Source organism: Mastomys coucha, unplaced genomic scaffold (assembly GCF_008632895.1).
Source record: "Mastomys coucha isolate ucsf_1 unplaced genomic scaffold, UCSF_Mcou_1 pScaffold6, whole genome shotgun sequence".
Taxonomy (NCBI): Eukaryota; Metazoa; Chordata; class Mammalia; order Rodentia; family Muridae; genus Mastomys; species Mastomys coucha.
The window spans coordinates 12,794,603-12,811,391 of record NW_022196912.1 but is presented as its reverse complement, the minus strand read 5'-3'; the positions used below and the strand labels follow the sequence as shown (position 1 = coordinate 12,811,391).

Sequence of the window (16,789 nt, the reverse complement as noted above, 5' to 3'; positions counted from 1 at the left end):
CTTTCAATGAAGGTCCTTCCCAACCATGAAGAAGTTCTGTGTTCTTGCTTACTAGAAATGATTTCTTTGTGTGAGGTAACCCTCCCAGCCCAGGAGACAAAGCAAAGCAGTAAAGCACTTGCCCGGCATATAGAAGGCTGTGTGTTCAGTCCTCAGCTCTGAACCAAAACAAGTATTTTTTCAAAGTTATCAGTCCCAAATACCAAGCCATAGATGACTATCTGGAATGTAGGCCCTGTGTGGCCCAGGACCTTAGGAAAGATGTTTGTCCTATTCTGTGGTGTTCAAAGGTCAAAGGATAAAAAGAAAAGCAAGGCCCTGTGCCACGTGGGAAATGCAACCAGGGCCATTTAGTTCCTCTCTTGATAAAATATGTGGTTCCACAGTCATGTCATGATGGCCTTTAATTTACACATATGCCAAGGCCATAGATTTTCCCAGAGGCCCAGGTTTTATAGAAAGAGGAGTATACCTTCTATATGGGGGGAATTTCCCCATGTGAGATTCTTCTGTGACAGAATCCTGCTTCAAGTGCATCTGGAGGAGCCACATGGTCTTAGATTTTGAAAGAATGCTTTCTCATGACCCTCTCTAAAAGCTCAGAGCTTTTTTGTGATGATATATTACATTCACTGGCATTGTTTTGTTAACACAAACCTTAAAAAACCATATTTCAGTAAAAGCTATATTAGTTATACTTAATTTTTACTATGAGATTGAGGCCACCTCAGTCATAATATTCTAATGACAGGAAGAATTAGCTTTTCTTCTTTTGCTACCTCCAAGCTCGTTTCAATATTCTTAATGTCAGAAATACTTTAAAATGCCTTTATGAAGATGTCAGAGATCAAATATCACAGTCACTTTTAGCTCTGTATGGCTAGTTGTCTAATTTTAATCTCCACACACACACACACACACACACACACACACACACACACACACAGAGGGTGATTTGAACAGAAACCACACAAGGAATTTTCCATTTAAAATGGATGGAGGCAAAACTAAGCCATGAAATCAACATGCAGAATTTTGTCTTTTGGAAACATGGGTCCTGGCATTAAGACATCAACAAAAGAACACATTCTTTTTCAGAAGTATTTTTCTTCTGATGCTAAATATAGTATAAGAGTCTTTCAATGCTTACTGCTCATGGGTCAGATTGATCTATTCTTCTTCAACAATCAGGGATTCACACATGGAGCAACTAAGCTAGATTTAAAGAATGCTGCAAAAATCTTAAACTCCCACTTTTAGAGAACTTCTTGGTTGTTTGCTGTGATCAACATGGGTATCCATCATGGAGACAAATCTACAGCAGAAGGGCTTGTTTCTGAACATTGTACAATGTGGATTGAAGACCTAATACAGAGAAGACTGCCCGGAGGAGTGATTGTGGTATTTTCAATCAATAAACCCTTGTAAGCCTTCTGTAAATTGACTTCAGAGAACAGAGGCTTGCTTCTCAGCACATCACTGTATGTTCTGATTTGTCTGTTGATAGGTCACTGGGAGCCAAGGGTTGCAGAACCAGCGGCTTTATGACCTGGAATGGTACCACGGTGTGCAATGGAACACTCTATCACTTTGCTTATTATCTCAGAAGACTCTGTGAGGAGAGTTTCTAGTTTTCCGTCTGGGAACTTGCAGGTAGTGTGGAGACCAGGCCATGGGAGGTTACTCTCAACTGAGTTGGAGTGACTTCTCATGAGTCACCTTTGGGTCCACTTACCTCTAGGATTCCATTATTTTTCCTTGAACAGAGATTCTCATCCTGTGGGTCATGACCCCCACTGGGGTTATATATCAGATAGCCTGCATATCAGATATTTACATTATGATTCAGAACAGTAGCAAAATTACAGTTACGAAGTAGCAACAAAATAACTACGGTTGGGTTTCACCACAACATCAGGAACTGTATTAACCAGTCACAGAATCAGGAAGACTGAGACCACTCATTTAAATGAATCATTTTTCTCCTATTCACTCTTTTGGTCACAAAAACCTTTGCACATGCTGGTTCTTCTAATTGGGATGGTTTCCTTCTCTGATAAATTGGGTCTTCTACCCTATTAAATCTTTTATTGAGGCTATTCTTTGCATATAACATTTTCTACCATTCCACTTTCACATTTTAAAGTTTGTTTCTTTTTTTATATGTGTGTATCCTACGAGCTGGAAATTCCTACAAAGTCAGGTAATATGTGTGCTCACATTATAGAGGCCAAAGAGGTACTTGGATGAAAGGGGTTAAAATATATAGTTTAAAGGGAAGTGTTGGGCCTTTGCCATAAAGCAGAGAATTGTAATTCTAGATTTTAAATAATACAGAGCTGGTGTGGCTGAGCTCAATTGGATGTGCCTTAATCTTAATTTGGAAAGTTTAGAGTTTGGACATGAGTCATGGAGACTTTATCCCTCATCCTTTAAAGTCACATTTTCCTCAATAGATGTATTTCCTTAGGTGATATTTAAACATTGCTTTCTTCCCATAACATAAGGGATATTTTAATAGCCACCCTTATATGGTTTTGTAAATGCAAGGAAAGTCACAGCGCTGATGCGAAATAAAGGTCAGGAAAAGCAATTCTATTAAGCTTTTGACCTAGTTTCCCTCAGTTCCTTTAAGGCAGTTGAGAAGCTCTCAATTGAGTATGACTTGTCAGTGATTACTCCATTGTGAACCATCAGAGGCATCTGAATGGGGTAGGGCTCTGCACACTACTCTGTAGTATACTCATTTACAGAATATTCTATCTTCAAAAGGCAAGAAGGCCCAACCTAACACTATGGAGTTGGTTGTGAAACAGTCTCTGGATGACATCTTAGACATGGTATTGGCATGGAGGTCAAGACATATTCAACGATGAGATGAAGAGTTATGTGGCAGGTTAGGAGGTTTTGAATATAGCTTGGAAATATCTTTATTTATTTATATTTTGAAAAAAGGCTGTTTGCAAATATAGTGATATGCACAGGTGACCTTTACTAAGCTGTAAAAGACCACAACTTTAAAATTTACAAGATAAATTAACTTGGAAAACATAATATTAATGGTATTACTCAAGGTCAGAAGGCACGCACGTGCACACATATAAACACATGGTGAAAATGAAGTGGTATTTAGTGCAGTGCCTGGTAAGACCTAGTATCATAGGTATCTAGACTTCACTGTGAGCGCTTGGCTCAAAGGGAATTTAAAACATCCTCGTAATCTTTACAGTGGTGTGTGTGTGTCTGTGTGGGAGGAGGGGGGTTGTAGATCTGGGTAAAGACTAAAAAACTAGAAGAGACAAAAAACAAAACAAAACAACAGGAACAACAACAACAACAATAAAACAGTAAAAACAAGCAATGAGAAAGAATAGAGAGTGACCAAGGGGGTACAGTGGAGATTCAAGAAGAGAGACTGGAGAGGGGACATTACAAGGAAGGATCTGCAGAAGCAAGAGAGGAGGAACGGTCTTAAGATAGGCTCTTTCAGCCTGGCAATGTTGGCAGCACTTGGGAGGCAGAGGCAGGTGGATTTCTGAGTTCAAGGCCAGCCTGGTCTACAGAGTGAGTTCCAGGACAGCCAGGGCTACACAGAGAAACCCTGTCTCAAGCGCCCCCTCCCCCCAAAAAGGCTCTTTCTCCAAAGCCCTCGCTGTCCTGGAGCTCACTAAATCAACCAAGCTGGCATTGAACTTTGAGAGATCGCCTGCCTCTGCTTCTCAAGTTCTGGGATTTAAGGCATGTGTTACCATGCCAGGTAGAAAATAGGCAGATATTCTAAATACGCTTTGTTCAAGAATCTCATAATCTTGTACACCAATTTGGAAAAAGAATAAATAATTTAAAAGATCATGGGTAGGACAACAGCCACAGCAGGGGTGACAGCACTGCCCTCCTACACACGTGTGGCTGTATAACGGCTAAACCAAGTAATGGCAACTTTTATTCTTAAGCGGGGATTTGAAGTGAATTTCCCCTTTCTCCTTTAAACATCTCAGTGTTGTGAGTTTTCTATGTTTACAAGACAAAGATGTTAAGCTTTCTTGTGTCATTAAAATACAGTTCGATGCAATCCCACCATTGCTCTGCATACAGTAACCTCAAAGAATGGCATTTGCTTTTGTTTCCTGATAATCAAGTTGATGTTACTAAAATAATCCATTTTTAAATGTCAGCTAGATTCACATGTTCATATACTCTCTACTAGTACAAGTAAAGTCCTAAATGAATGACTTCTAGGAGTGGGCAGAAAAATATTACTATTTATTAAGAACTGTCCTCACATATCTTTAGACACACAGCATGGTATATAAGAAAAATGACACCAAGTTATCCATAAAGATAAAAATGATTTCACAGACACTGCAATAAAACAGAATATAGTAAATGCAAAAGTCATTATGAGGTTGTCAATGATTTAGGGTGCTCTGTGGACATTATAAAATGATACATGTATTTTATAAAAATTGTCTCTATAAATAGTATTTAAATGATGAAATTCTTTCTGCAGATATCCATTTCAATTACTTATTTAGTATTGTGTCATAAAGCTGTCTATGTGATCCACAATAAGGGCAACCTTAGACCCCACTAGAAGATTTTTGATTACAAGAACAAAATATAGCACCAAAAATGTGGTGGACCATGAAATACTGATGCTAGACTTTATTACATCCCACATAGTGAAAATATGATAAAAATACTATCTTATAAATTAAATGTAATTTGATAGTCTTCTTCTAATACAAGCATATTTTGGTCTTAGCCCCTCTACCAGCTCCATAATACTGAATCCATCCATGAGATAGCATCCATTAAGTCTTAAGGGGGAAAATTGTTCTATTGCAACTTTTTAAACAGCTCACTATTGTGAACAGGAAATGGAAGGAAGATCGAGAAACAACCTAAGGAAACAAAGGTGCTGGTGGCAAGAAAGGGGCCATCTTAGTTCTCAGGAGCCATCTTGAAAACTTGAGCACTATATTACTCGTACATTCCTGAGTCTTAGCCAGATATGCTTCCAATTTATTCTGTTTTGCCAAGAAAAAAAGGACAGGCCTCCATCCACCCCCATCCAGTCTCCTCAGTCATCCATCAGATCTGATCATTATCACCACAATCGCCACTTCCTCTGTGGTGACATAAAATATTAAATGGTTTTTAGGGGAAAAATGATTAAGGTTATTTCTTCCTCAACTACAAATTGCCAAGGGCTGAAGAAGCAGTACTGGCTGTCACAGATTCTTGCAAGGACATCTGCTTGTTCAGAGATAGGCAGTATAGAAAGGCTGATGGCCAGCTCCTGAGGTGACTTGGGAAGGGGCTATTCACAAACCCAATGGGCTTTCTGTGAGAATCTCCTATGAGGACTGAGACACATGAAAGACTTGTAGTTAAACAATTTTTACTTCCTCATGAGATTTCAGAGAAGTTTTTTTTCTCTTTTAACCCATTTACAACTTGGTAGATGCTTTCAACTCTCCATTAACTAGGCGACTTTTGATAAATGAGCCAGATGTTAAATTATGTATTTTCTACACTAAGAAGTGCCAAGGAGTAGAAACCCTGGGAGTAGCTAATGTGTACTTAAGACACTTACTATTTCTTCTGTCTACATGTTCAGGTAATATATGGGATATAAAATCTATTCTATAATGTATAAAATTGAAATTTTTGCTGTAAGATAACTAGGGAAGCCCAAAATCTGCTTCCATACAGAATGCTAAAAAGGATTGCAGAAGCCTGGTGAGTCACAGGGAACTGGGTAAAACTGAAACTTAAACCAAAACTTTTACTTTTTTCTTTGTAGTGTAATTTCCCTGAATCTGAACTCTTTTACTTCTCTTTTCACAGAACAAGACAACAAAAAACAAGTCTCATAGTCACATAGGTAGTTGACAAAACAAGAAATGGAGAAACTGGAAACTTATGGTTTTCTGTTGCTTTGGAAACTCTTTAGGCCAGGCTGACACCAACCCATTTGGAGATGAATGCCACTTAACAGAACCGTGCCCCTCCCCCTTGGCTTCTCATATTACTGTTGGTGTTAGTTCTACCATTTTATAAGATTTATAATTATAAATTTATAATAAAAGTTTTTCTCAAGTATTTACTGAAGTGAAGGTACTCGCCTTGTCCCTGATGGAAACTATGCTGACAGACACTGAGATCAGGAGTGAACTCCTGCAAGGCCAATAGCATTTCCCACTCACTTCTGGATTCCCATGTTCAGAGCATGACATATGAACACATGCTCGATGACTGTCTGTGGATTTGAAAAAAGGTGGCTTGAAGTCCAATAAATGATCATTTCTTGCTGTATAACTTGGATCCCATTTCTTAGTCTCTAAGAAACTGAGTTCTAAATCTAAACAAATAGCCCTAAAAACTTGCAAGATTTCTTTTGCATACCAAGATATAGCTAGACTGACCTCTTTACCTTAGAACAAAGTGGGATAGTTTTTTGTTTAAACTCTATGTAGTTTTCTGAAAGAAATTTAAAATAGACTTTTCAATGTGTTCATATCTCCTGAGATTATGGGATTAAATCATTGTTTTATATCTAACCTCTGCAAAACAAGTTTTTCCCATACATCTAAGGACTTAATCTTCTTAATACCAATCGCATATAAGTTCAGAAAAAATTTTTTTCTCAAGCTAGTTAACATATATGAATACAAACTCAGAAGCCTAAAACCACTTCTGAGCAAATCCAGGACGCATGCATCTTTAATGACTCACTCCCAATTTAAGAGAGTAGGTCCTGGTTTTGAACTATTAAGCTGAACGATTCTATCCCAAACCAATAGGAAGACATATAGTTTAAGTGTGAGCTTCATGGGGACTCAGATGTTTGTAAACACGTATTCTAAAAGAGCTACAGTGTCTCTCTGTTCACAGAGGCTAAACAGTGTGTGGGTGGTAGAAATAGCACACACTCATCAAACCATAATTGGCTCCTTTGTCCAGTAGCTGCTCCTTCTGTCCACCCTCCTATTGGGAATCACACTGCTAGGCTGTTTTCTTCTCATAAATGGATTTGGTCACAGGCTTGGAAAACTGTCTGTGCTATTTTTAGCAGCTTTAACTTAATGGATTCTAATGAAGGAAGTCCCTCTGTTTTTCTATAATGAGTCCTTTACTAATCCCTGTAATCCAGGGAGTGGAACATAACAATGGATACATGGAGTTTATGTTTCTAAGAAAAAAACATAATAAAGATTCATCTATATTTGTTGTCCCTTCAGCTGAAGAATTATGGTAATCTTATTTTTAAACATTAATTCTCAATTAATACTGTCACTATTTTCTGAAAAAAAAATTAGGTGATTTCCACATTTTGTTCACCATTTGCTAACTTGTAAGCTGGTAAGAATGTATACATACCAGGGAACTGTTTTAAGGAGGACATGATAGACAAAAATAATACAGATAAAAACTGCCAGGATTTATATGAATTTGAAATACAATATTGCAGTGTTATTTATGGTGAAATAGACAGTCCAATATTTATTTAGAGATTTGACATGTTTATCTAGAAACCTCCGAGTGCTACAGTGGGCAGGAGGTCAGTAATTCCACATCTCTTATTACAATTTGACAGTACAAGCTCCTATGCTTGAATGTTCTCTTCCAGCTGGAGGCACTGTTTTATGGAGCTGTGGGATCTTGGGAGGTGGGGCTTGGCTAAAGGCAATGACAAGCTAGAGGATGGCTCTTGAGAGTAATAGCCTAGCCCTGCCTCTGGCAGAGTTTTCTTTGCTTTTGACCTACAGAAATCCACAAATTCCTACTACCATGGACTGAGTCCCTTCAGCCACTATGCCTTCCCTGATAGGATATTCCCACTCCCTCTGAATTGTGACCGCAATAAAGCTCTCTACCCTTTAAACCACTTTTGCTGTTTATTTTGAACCTTGCCCTTCAATCTTATTTCTATTCTCATTGACCCTAACCCTTCTCTTTCAAGTCTGCTGGCCACAAATAGGTAGTAAAAGAAAAAAAAACAACAATGACCTCAAATCCAGTTGGTGAATAGGAGGAGATTACCCCCAAGTGAGCAAAACACTGTGTCCCAGAGTCCCAGATCTTAGGCAAGGCTACACGTCAGAGCACTTCTCACCAAGTGACCCAGATTTGAAGCTGGTGAGCATTGTATTTCTCTCCTCTGTAGGTGAGGAGCCCCATGAGATCAGTGTGCTGCCCCCAACAGCAAATGTCTCCGTAGGTCCTTGTCACAAACAATTTGTTTCTACCATCTTCTGCCATCAGGATTCCAGGGAAGATGTCCACACCCATTAGCTAGGAAAGGAGTTGATTGCCTAAGTGATTTGCCCTCTTTCTACCAAGGAGAAAAACTCATTACAGACACAGTGACATAAGCTCTCTCTCTCTTTCTCTCTCTCTCTTTCTCTCTCTCTTTCTCTCTCTCTCTCTCTCTCTCTGTCTCTGTCTCTGTCTCTGTCTCTGTCTCTCTTTCTCTCTGTGTCTGTGTCTCTGTGTCTCTGTCTCTCTGTCTGTCTGTCTCTCTCTCTCTCTCTCTCTCTCTCTCACTCTTTCTCTTTGTGTGTGTGTGTGTGTGTGTGTGTTTTCTCCTTGTTTTCCCCATTCTCTAATAGGAGCTATGGATAAGTGTTAGGATCATTTATCTTGAATCTAAAGACTCCTGCAAAGCTTGCTAATTCTGTTATGACACACTTGGGTAGGCATGACAAAGGCAAGAGAGGGCTAAGAATGTGACATGCAACTAGTTCACTTCTTTCTGCTTCCTGCTTTCAACTTCCTTTCTCTTTATTTACTGCAAATCCCATGGTGACAGCTTTCTATCTGCCTCTAACAATAACCTACAAAGTAGGATAGAAGAGGATTTTATAATCTGTGCTCTTAAGATTGAGAAGCTTGCCAAGGAACAAACTTCAATACAGAATATCCAGTTCACTGCAGTGTTGACTAAACATTGCCTAAAACTTCAGAAGATTCTACCTGTGGATCCCCTGAGAACCCTGCTTTTCAGCACACAGAAGAAGACAGGAAAATCATGAGAGGTTCCGGCCAGTGTATCTGATCAAATATACAAGGTTCAGCAAAATATCCTGTCTCAAAAATAAAAAGTACACTGCTGTTGAATTCTGGCCTTCACACACACACACACACACACACACACACACACACACACACACACATATACACAGAGCACACACAGAGAAATTCTCAGATCCAAACACACGTAGTTGCCCATATGTATATATACACAAACAGGCACACTCAGACATACAGACAGACAGACACACACACACACAAACACAGAGTAAAGATCAAGAATTTGGTTTTAATGCCTTTTGAGTAAAGTGCTCTCAATGAAATCTAGGCACCTATGAAATAAAGTCTATGCCAGGCATTGTGCTAAATGTAAGTAACCTCATTATTGATATAGCATTCAAATTTCAAATGAGAAAATAAGCTTAGAGTAGTTACATATTTAACATATATCATCATGTGACTACAGTACTGTAAATCTATGATTGTTCATTCTTCATTGAAGACATACATCTCCTCGTTGCTTACTAGGATGATCAATTATAATAAAAGGACTTTTTTAGTTCTTTGAATGGAGATAGGCAGAATATGCTAAAATGAATTTTTAATTTTAACTGACATTCAAATTATACTTATGGAAAATGGTATTATTTATAATTTGATGTATATACACAACTTATAAAAATTGTATTAAAATTCTTCATCCTTCTTTAGATTTTTTTTTTTTAGTCTCAAAGTCATCTACAGTGCAAATCTAGATTTAAAGTCTAAGCAGAATTTTAATGTAGCCTTGAACTTGTGCACAAAACCTAAAGACCAGAGCCTCACCCTCTGTTCTTGAGCATGGAAAGTGAAGGCTCTCCAGAGTCCAAGGATTGGGGCATCCTCCTCAGAGAAAGGTGGGAGATACTGCTTTCTGTGAAGTCTCAATCCAGCTACAATGGTACTTAGTCTTTATTATGCCTAGTAGAGAATCCTTTTGCCATTGATCTTAACTGGCATATAAATGGCAAATATTTAAGGAAATGCTGAACTAGATATGAACACCAAGGAAACAGGGTCAAAAACCTAATATATTTTCATACTAGTAAGGTAAAGAGACTCAGTTCAAACCCAAGGAAAAAAATGTACATTTAATAATCTTTCAAGGTGAAGACTAGTATGATAATGTGGTTGAGTCCTATAACTGTGGGAAAAGGGAGAATCAGAGGGGGAAGGAACTTCCTAAGCCTGGTAGTCAGGCAGTCTAGCTCTGCTTCCACACATGTGTGCTCACTAGCAGTGACAAGATCATAGCCAAACTGCTCAGAATTTGCTAACTTCTTTACATTTCCTTTTGGATTTGGAGCAGTCCTATGAAGCTAGCATTATTTGTCTTTTTCCATAATTAGGAAGCTGACAGTGATGGAACTTAGATAATTCACCCAAAGTAACAAAATACTTAATTTCCAAAGTAATATTCTGAAGCTCTGACTAATGTGGTTTCACATGCTTTTATGGGTTTTGGAGAGTTATAGAGGGATGAAAAGGATATGTAGCATTATGATTACTTGCCAGGCCTAGGACAATATAAAATAAAGAATAAAACACAACTCAGAAAGCACAGTTTGCTATAAAAATCCAAGAACCACTGGAGTTCTGATCAATGTTTAAGCAATTTGTGCTCTTCTTGGTGGCATTAGAAAAGAGTCTGAGATTTTCACTTATAAGTTTTCTAGGTTGTTCAAGTTAGACATGTCTGAGTTAGACATGTTTAATTGCTGATACTAATTTGTGCAGGGAAAGGAAGGCCAATTTTCATAGGGTTTCATCCAGGCAGTCTAGGCAGTTAACATGTCTGCTAGAGCAAGTAAGATGGTCATGGTCATAGTTATAATTCTGGTCATTGACACAGACATGGTCATGGACATGATGATTGTCATGGTTATGGTTGTGGTCATGGCTATAGTCGTGATCTAGGTCCTGGTCTTAGTCATGGTCATGGTCATGATTACTGTCATGGTCACGGTTGTGGTCATGGCTATAGTTGTGATCTAGGTCCTGGTCCTAGTCATGGTCATGGTCATGATTACTGTCATGGTCACGGTTGTGGTCATGGCTATAGTCGTGATCTAGGTCCTGGTCCTAGTCATGGTCATGGTCATGGACATGATGATTGTCATGGTCACGGTTGTGGTCATGGCTATAGTCGTGATCTAGGTCCTGGTCCTAGTCATGGTCATGGACATGTTCTTAGTAAGGCTGTTGATAGACTTCTTTGTTTTTTAAGATTTATTTATTTATTTAATGTGTGTGAGCACACTGTTGCTCTCTTTAGACACACCAGAAGAGGACATTAGATCCCATTACAGATAGTTGTGAGCTACCATGTGGTTGCTGGGAATTGAACTCAGGACCTCTGGAAGAGCAGTCCATGCTCTAACCGCTGAGCCACCTCCCTAGCCCCACTGACAGACTTCTGACCAAGAAGACTTCATTTACTAAGAAAACTTGATCAAGTCTATAACACCATAAAAATTATTCCACTGGGTTTTGAATAAAATAATATTAACAAACATACAATAATTCAGTATTTTAAAAATCTGTTATGAAGCATAACAGTGCTACAATGAAGACAATGGCAATCTTTTGACAAAAGTCAAAACTTAACAGCTGGAGAATCTGAAAACTGCTATTAGCTTGGTCCCTCAGAAAGTCTCTTCCATTTAGTTTCTTAATCTGCCCCTTTGCTCAGATTTTTAGTTCACATGAACCTTCAAGAAGGAAATGAAGGGAATGTTGGAATAACAATCTTCAATATCCAGATTCCAGACACACCAGCCTGCTACAGACAGAATTCAAATCCAAAGCATTCCTGGAATCCCCATGTTAATTACCACATTATCAAGTCCTGGAAGGACCATGAGCTATTGAATAAGGATTCTGGGTAACTCGATTCCCCTAATGAACTGGAGCCACCCAGACAATGGAATGAAAAGGCCTGTGGCCAGTCTGGGCTGCTGCCTCTCACCCACACTGTCCCAGAGTCTTGGCCTTTCCTGGGCTTGGCACATAGCCTGTCCTTTCCCACTGTCAGCCTCATTCTTAATGCTTTTGGCACAATCTTGTCCAGCATCTTTACTTGACCTCGTGTTGCCACTGGTGTGGTTGAGTTTGCTTGCTCAGCATTCCCCCCCCCCCGCCTTTGAATTGGTTGCAACTGTGTTATTTCTCCATGTTGTCAATGCCCTCAAGGCCTCCAACTGCTTTCAGATGTTTCCTAGGCTACATCCACAGTCACCAGGAGAACCCCAGGCAGCAGCCCTTGGCTTAGCATTGCTTGGTGAATCTCTGCTTTTGAGCATCGCCATCCCATCTAACCCAGCAGCAGATGACAAAGCCTTTGGTCAGCATCTCACAACTCACCTGCCAAGACATCTAAATTGCCTGAGGGGCTTGGTAGAGTGGCAATTTTGACTTGGTACATCTGGGGTGGGCTTGGAAGCCACTCATTTCTAGTGACTTCTTAGTTGATAGCGATTGTGTTGGATAAGGGACTGCATTGGAGTAGTGATTCTAGAGAGGAGGGTTCTTACCATCTTCACATTCTAGGAATGTCACCCCTACTATACTGCCTCTTTGGGGAATCCTTTTACTCATGAAGTATGATGATATCATGAGGTATGAAATAGTCCCTAGTACTAAAAGCCTGAAGTTTGCAGCAGCATTTCTCAATCTGATTATATCTAGTGTTTGGGAGAGATGATTTACAGCAGAATGCTATACTACCAACTGTAGCTTATTTATCAGCATCTTTGTCCCCCGTCTACTATAATTCAGTCACACCCTTGCATCTTCAGATAGAAAAACTATCTCCCCAAATTGTCACATATCCCATGAGTGACAAAATTACCTCCATTTGAGAGCACTGGTATAGGGGTAAATGTAGATATAAATAATGCATTAGGAACTGCAATAAAGGATCACGTTACAGAAGTTGTATACACATTATTCATGAAATCAGATGATTAATATATTAATGTATGTTGAGCATTTGTCACACACTAATTGCCCAAGAAAAGTTTGTTAGATAAGTGAATGAACATGTAGTCTCTGCTTACCATTACAATGTACTTTTCTGGCTAAAGCTATTACAAATAATACCTTCATATTCTGTATGTCAATATTTAACTACTTACTAACATCATGTACCTTCATGGACATATTTGCGAAACATTCCACCAGAGGACACAAGGAGAATTTTTTTTTACAGGAAAATTCAGGCAAAATGTGTAAACTTGTAAGAAAATGAAGTACTCATCAGTTGTTTTTAAAGGCACTTTACACTGCTTTTCCTGGCCTCAATATCATACTCATGTTAGCCAATGAAAAAAAGGGGCATGCATACACATAACTCTGTAAATAATTTCAGATGGCATGATGCGTTTTGTTGCTTGGCATCTTTTAAATCCATGGCTCTAAGCATCCGCATCCTTTTTAATGCAGGCTTTGTGACCATGAGAGCATTCCCAGGGCACTAATTTTGGACGCTCAGGCCCCCCTGTACATCCGACCATGCAGATGTAAAGGCCATGTGTAAATCAGATAAAAACCCAGCAAGCTGATAAGTTTGAAAGCTTGAATAAGAGATACGAGGGAGAATCTGCAAGACAGTAACGAGATGAACCGAGGAGATGAAGAGCAGAGGGCATCTTAAAGTCCTAACACGAGATGGTAGGACAGAGCTCAGAACTAATGCTACAATTTGCCCTAGTACAATGGAGGACAAGCTGGAAATCTTTGAGGGATGTATCTTCACAGGGAGGCAGAAGCACAGAAGACTGATTTCCAGGCAGAACAGAGGGTAAGACTGAGGGCCACAGGGGGTGGAAAGGTATTTGAGGGCAAAGAAAAATAGGTATGCTGGAACGTGTACACAGCATGGAACATGTCAGTGCAAACTTGCCAGGCATGGACTTTCTAAGTGTTATTATTCCCTAATCTTTCATAAATGGAAGCCAAATAGGCCCACAGGGAATGTTCTTGGAAATATATAGCAACGGGACAGAAATACCCATGGTTGCCAAAGGAAAGTGTGACTCTTGATCCTGTGGCCAAAGTCAGGAAGCCTTTACCCAAGAAATGGGAGAGCTTTCCTTTCTAAATATGCTTTCTTAATTAAGTCCCAATGTCAATTCCTGCACATGAGGAGCAAGGAACAGATCAGAAGTCAGGGCCAACCTTGTGGAAGGAACATTTCTCCTCCAATTTTCCTATCTGGAAAATGGGGAAGTTAAACTTTCCACTGAACTATGCTGAAGGAGTCCTGTGGTGAGTAAGAAGATCCATCTCTGACTTGGTTTCTTGCATCCTGAAGGCTTGTTTTGCCCTAGTCAATATATTGAAACCATGAACACATTAAGAGTTCCACATCCATAAGGATCAAAAGGAAGGTGTCATTCACACTTTCATGTTCATAGGGGCACAGTTCATGATAGTGCAGAGGCTGAAGGAAGTATCCACCAGCAGACACGTGGATAAATACAATGTGGAGAAAGAACTTTGTAACATGGATGAACTTTGAAAAAGAAGGCAGTCACAAAACCCCAAATACAGTTTGATCCCAGCCAGTGTAAGGCCTTTACAAATTCATCAAGTTCACAGGAACAGAAAACCCAAACCTTTAAACAACAGCTCCTTTCAGGTTTCAGTGTTGGAAGCTGGCTAAAAGCAGTACTGTGTTAGTTTTCTTTGCATAGGCAGATGAGATTCTTCCTAGCAGAACTTTCTGGTCAGTTGTACATTCTGTTCACATAAATTAAGCACATTTGCAAGTGCCAAGTGAGGGTTATCATTCCATGTTCTACACAGCCTATGTCTTTTAGTTATGTGGGATAACAGCAAAGGCACTGGAAACCCTCCAGAGACCTGAAGACTGTATTAGCTGGCTGAGCATCACTCATTTGTGATAATGAACCATTCCCCTCTGCCACCACTGCAGACAGTTTCCAGTATGACATCATTAAGAGCAGGAAAAGACTGAATGGAGTCAGAATAATAAAGCAGTAAAAAGTTTCAATGAAAACAAACAATACCCAACACAGTTTTGTTCCTCACCCAAACAGCCCCCACAGTGGCCATAGAAACAAACTACTATGGTTTGCTATAGCGACACTATCTTAATGATTCTTCCCACCGGGGAAGGAATGCAAATCTAATTGGAAATGATATGAACCTGGCAGTACAATGATCTTGGAGTTTGTGGACCACACAAATAAAGTCCCTAGACTCCAGTCTGTTTTGGGGTTATCCCTTCTGTGGTGGATCTGCGTTCCATTTCAGATTTTTCTGCAAAGTGATACCTTTTACTTTTTAGACACCTAGATACCTTTTAGATCTACTATGGTGATACAGGATATTTGAAGAAGTGATGGAAAGTAAGCAGGGACCTTATTTTGGGTGAAACTGGGCCAGTTCTCATAGGCATGAACTGTGACTGGGAAGGTGGAAAGGTTAGGATTATGTGATATTCTAGTGCTCTGATCCACCAAAGCTCTTGGGAAAAAACATAGACATCTTGGGCTTGTTCTTCACAATGTAAGCAGAAGGAATTTCTCAGTTGGCAAAAAAGAAATCAAAACAAAATTAAAACAAACCTCTGAAGTACCAGGCTCACAATTAGTTCCGCTAGTGGCTCAGTCCTGTGGGGGGAGGAGAGAGTTAGGTAGACACCATGGAGATCAGACACCTGGCTGATTAGCTCCACTGAGGATCCTGCCTAGAGCAAGGCTTTGTCATCTCATCTCTTTGAAGAAGTATCTTCTCTGGGGGCCTTTAGGCAGGCTCTCAGCAGTTGGAGAAGACACAGCATCCACCTTCCTGGAGTATGGAGGAAGTAAAAGATGACCTTTCTTCATCCCAAGATATTTGGGGCACTGGATTCTGTATCCAGTTGGCCTCTATATCTAACAGGAGACATGCTAAGGTTATGTTTGCTCACATTAAAACTCCTAGACTCAGCAAATGTTCAGCTGAATCAAGTTGCAAGTAAAAATAATCACTATTGTTCTAGTTTGTTGTTATCTGTTGCTGTGATAAAACACTGACCAAAAATCAATTTGGTGAGGAAAGGGTCAATTTGACTTACATATAGGGTTCACAGTCCATCATTAGGAGAAGTGAGGCCAAGAACCCACACAAGAACAGGGACAGGAGTTAAAGAAGAACGCTCCTTACTGGGTTTGCTCTCCTTACCTTGCTCAGCTTCCTTTCATACTCAACCTAGGACCACCTGCCCAACCTAGTAGTACTACCCACAGTGGGCTGGGCCATCCTGTATCAATCACTAGTCCAGAATCTGTAAGTGGGCAGTGGTGATGCAAGCCTTTAATCCCAGCACTTGGGAGGCAGAGGCAGGCGGATTTCTGAGTTCGAGGCCAGCCTGGTCCAGAGAGTGAGATCCGGGACAGCCAGGGCTACACAGAGAAACCCTGTCTCAAAAAACTAACCAACCACCCAACCAACCAACCAACCACCCAACCAACCAACCAACCAACCAACCAACCAAACAAACAAACAAAAATGATGAAGAATATGTACAGAGACTTTCCTAACAGCAAGTAAGTTCTTGGTTCACTCCTCCCAGGTATCTCTAGTTTGTGTCTCATTGACAAGAAACTAGCCAGCATAGCTAATGGAAGCCAAACTGGCTTTGTTAGTTGTTTTCCTATTTGCACTGAATTTAGCCTTTGATGGGACAGATAACACTTGCCTA

The 16,789-nt window shown here is 39.8% G+C and overlaps 1 protein-coding gene and 2 long non-coding RNA genes across 13 annotated transcripts in view; 1 reads left to right on the top strand and 2 right to left on the bottom strand.

Annotated features, from left to right (window-relative positions):
• LOC116080684 overlaps window positions 1-2,754 on the bottom strand; it is a 7,119-nt gene extending 4,365 nt beyond the window's left edge. Inside the window, exon 1 of the long non-coding RNA XR_004114538.1 lies at window positions 1,151-2,754. This is a non-coding gene — a long non-coding RNA (uncharacterized LOC116080684). The remainder of the gene's footprint in view (window positions 1-1,150) is intronic.
• Window positions 1-16,789, bottom strand: part of Slc8a1 (solute carrier family 8 member A1) — a 354,487-nt gene that overhangs the window by 151,489 nt on the left and 186,209 nt on the right. The window lies entirely within an intron of this gene.
• Window positions 2,835-6,108, top strand: LOC116080685. Its single transcript, XR_004114540.1, has 2 exons — window positions 2,835-2,896; window positions 5,854-6,108. It is a non-coding gene; the product is annotated as an uncharacterized LOC116080685 (long non-coding RNA).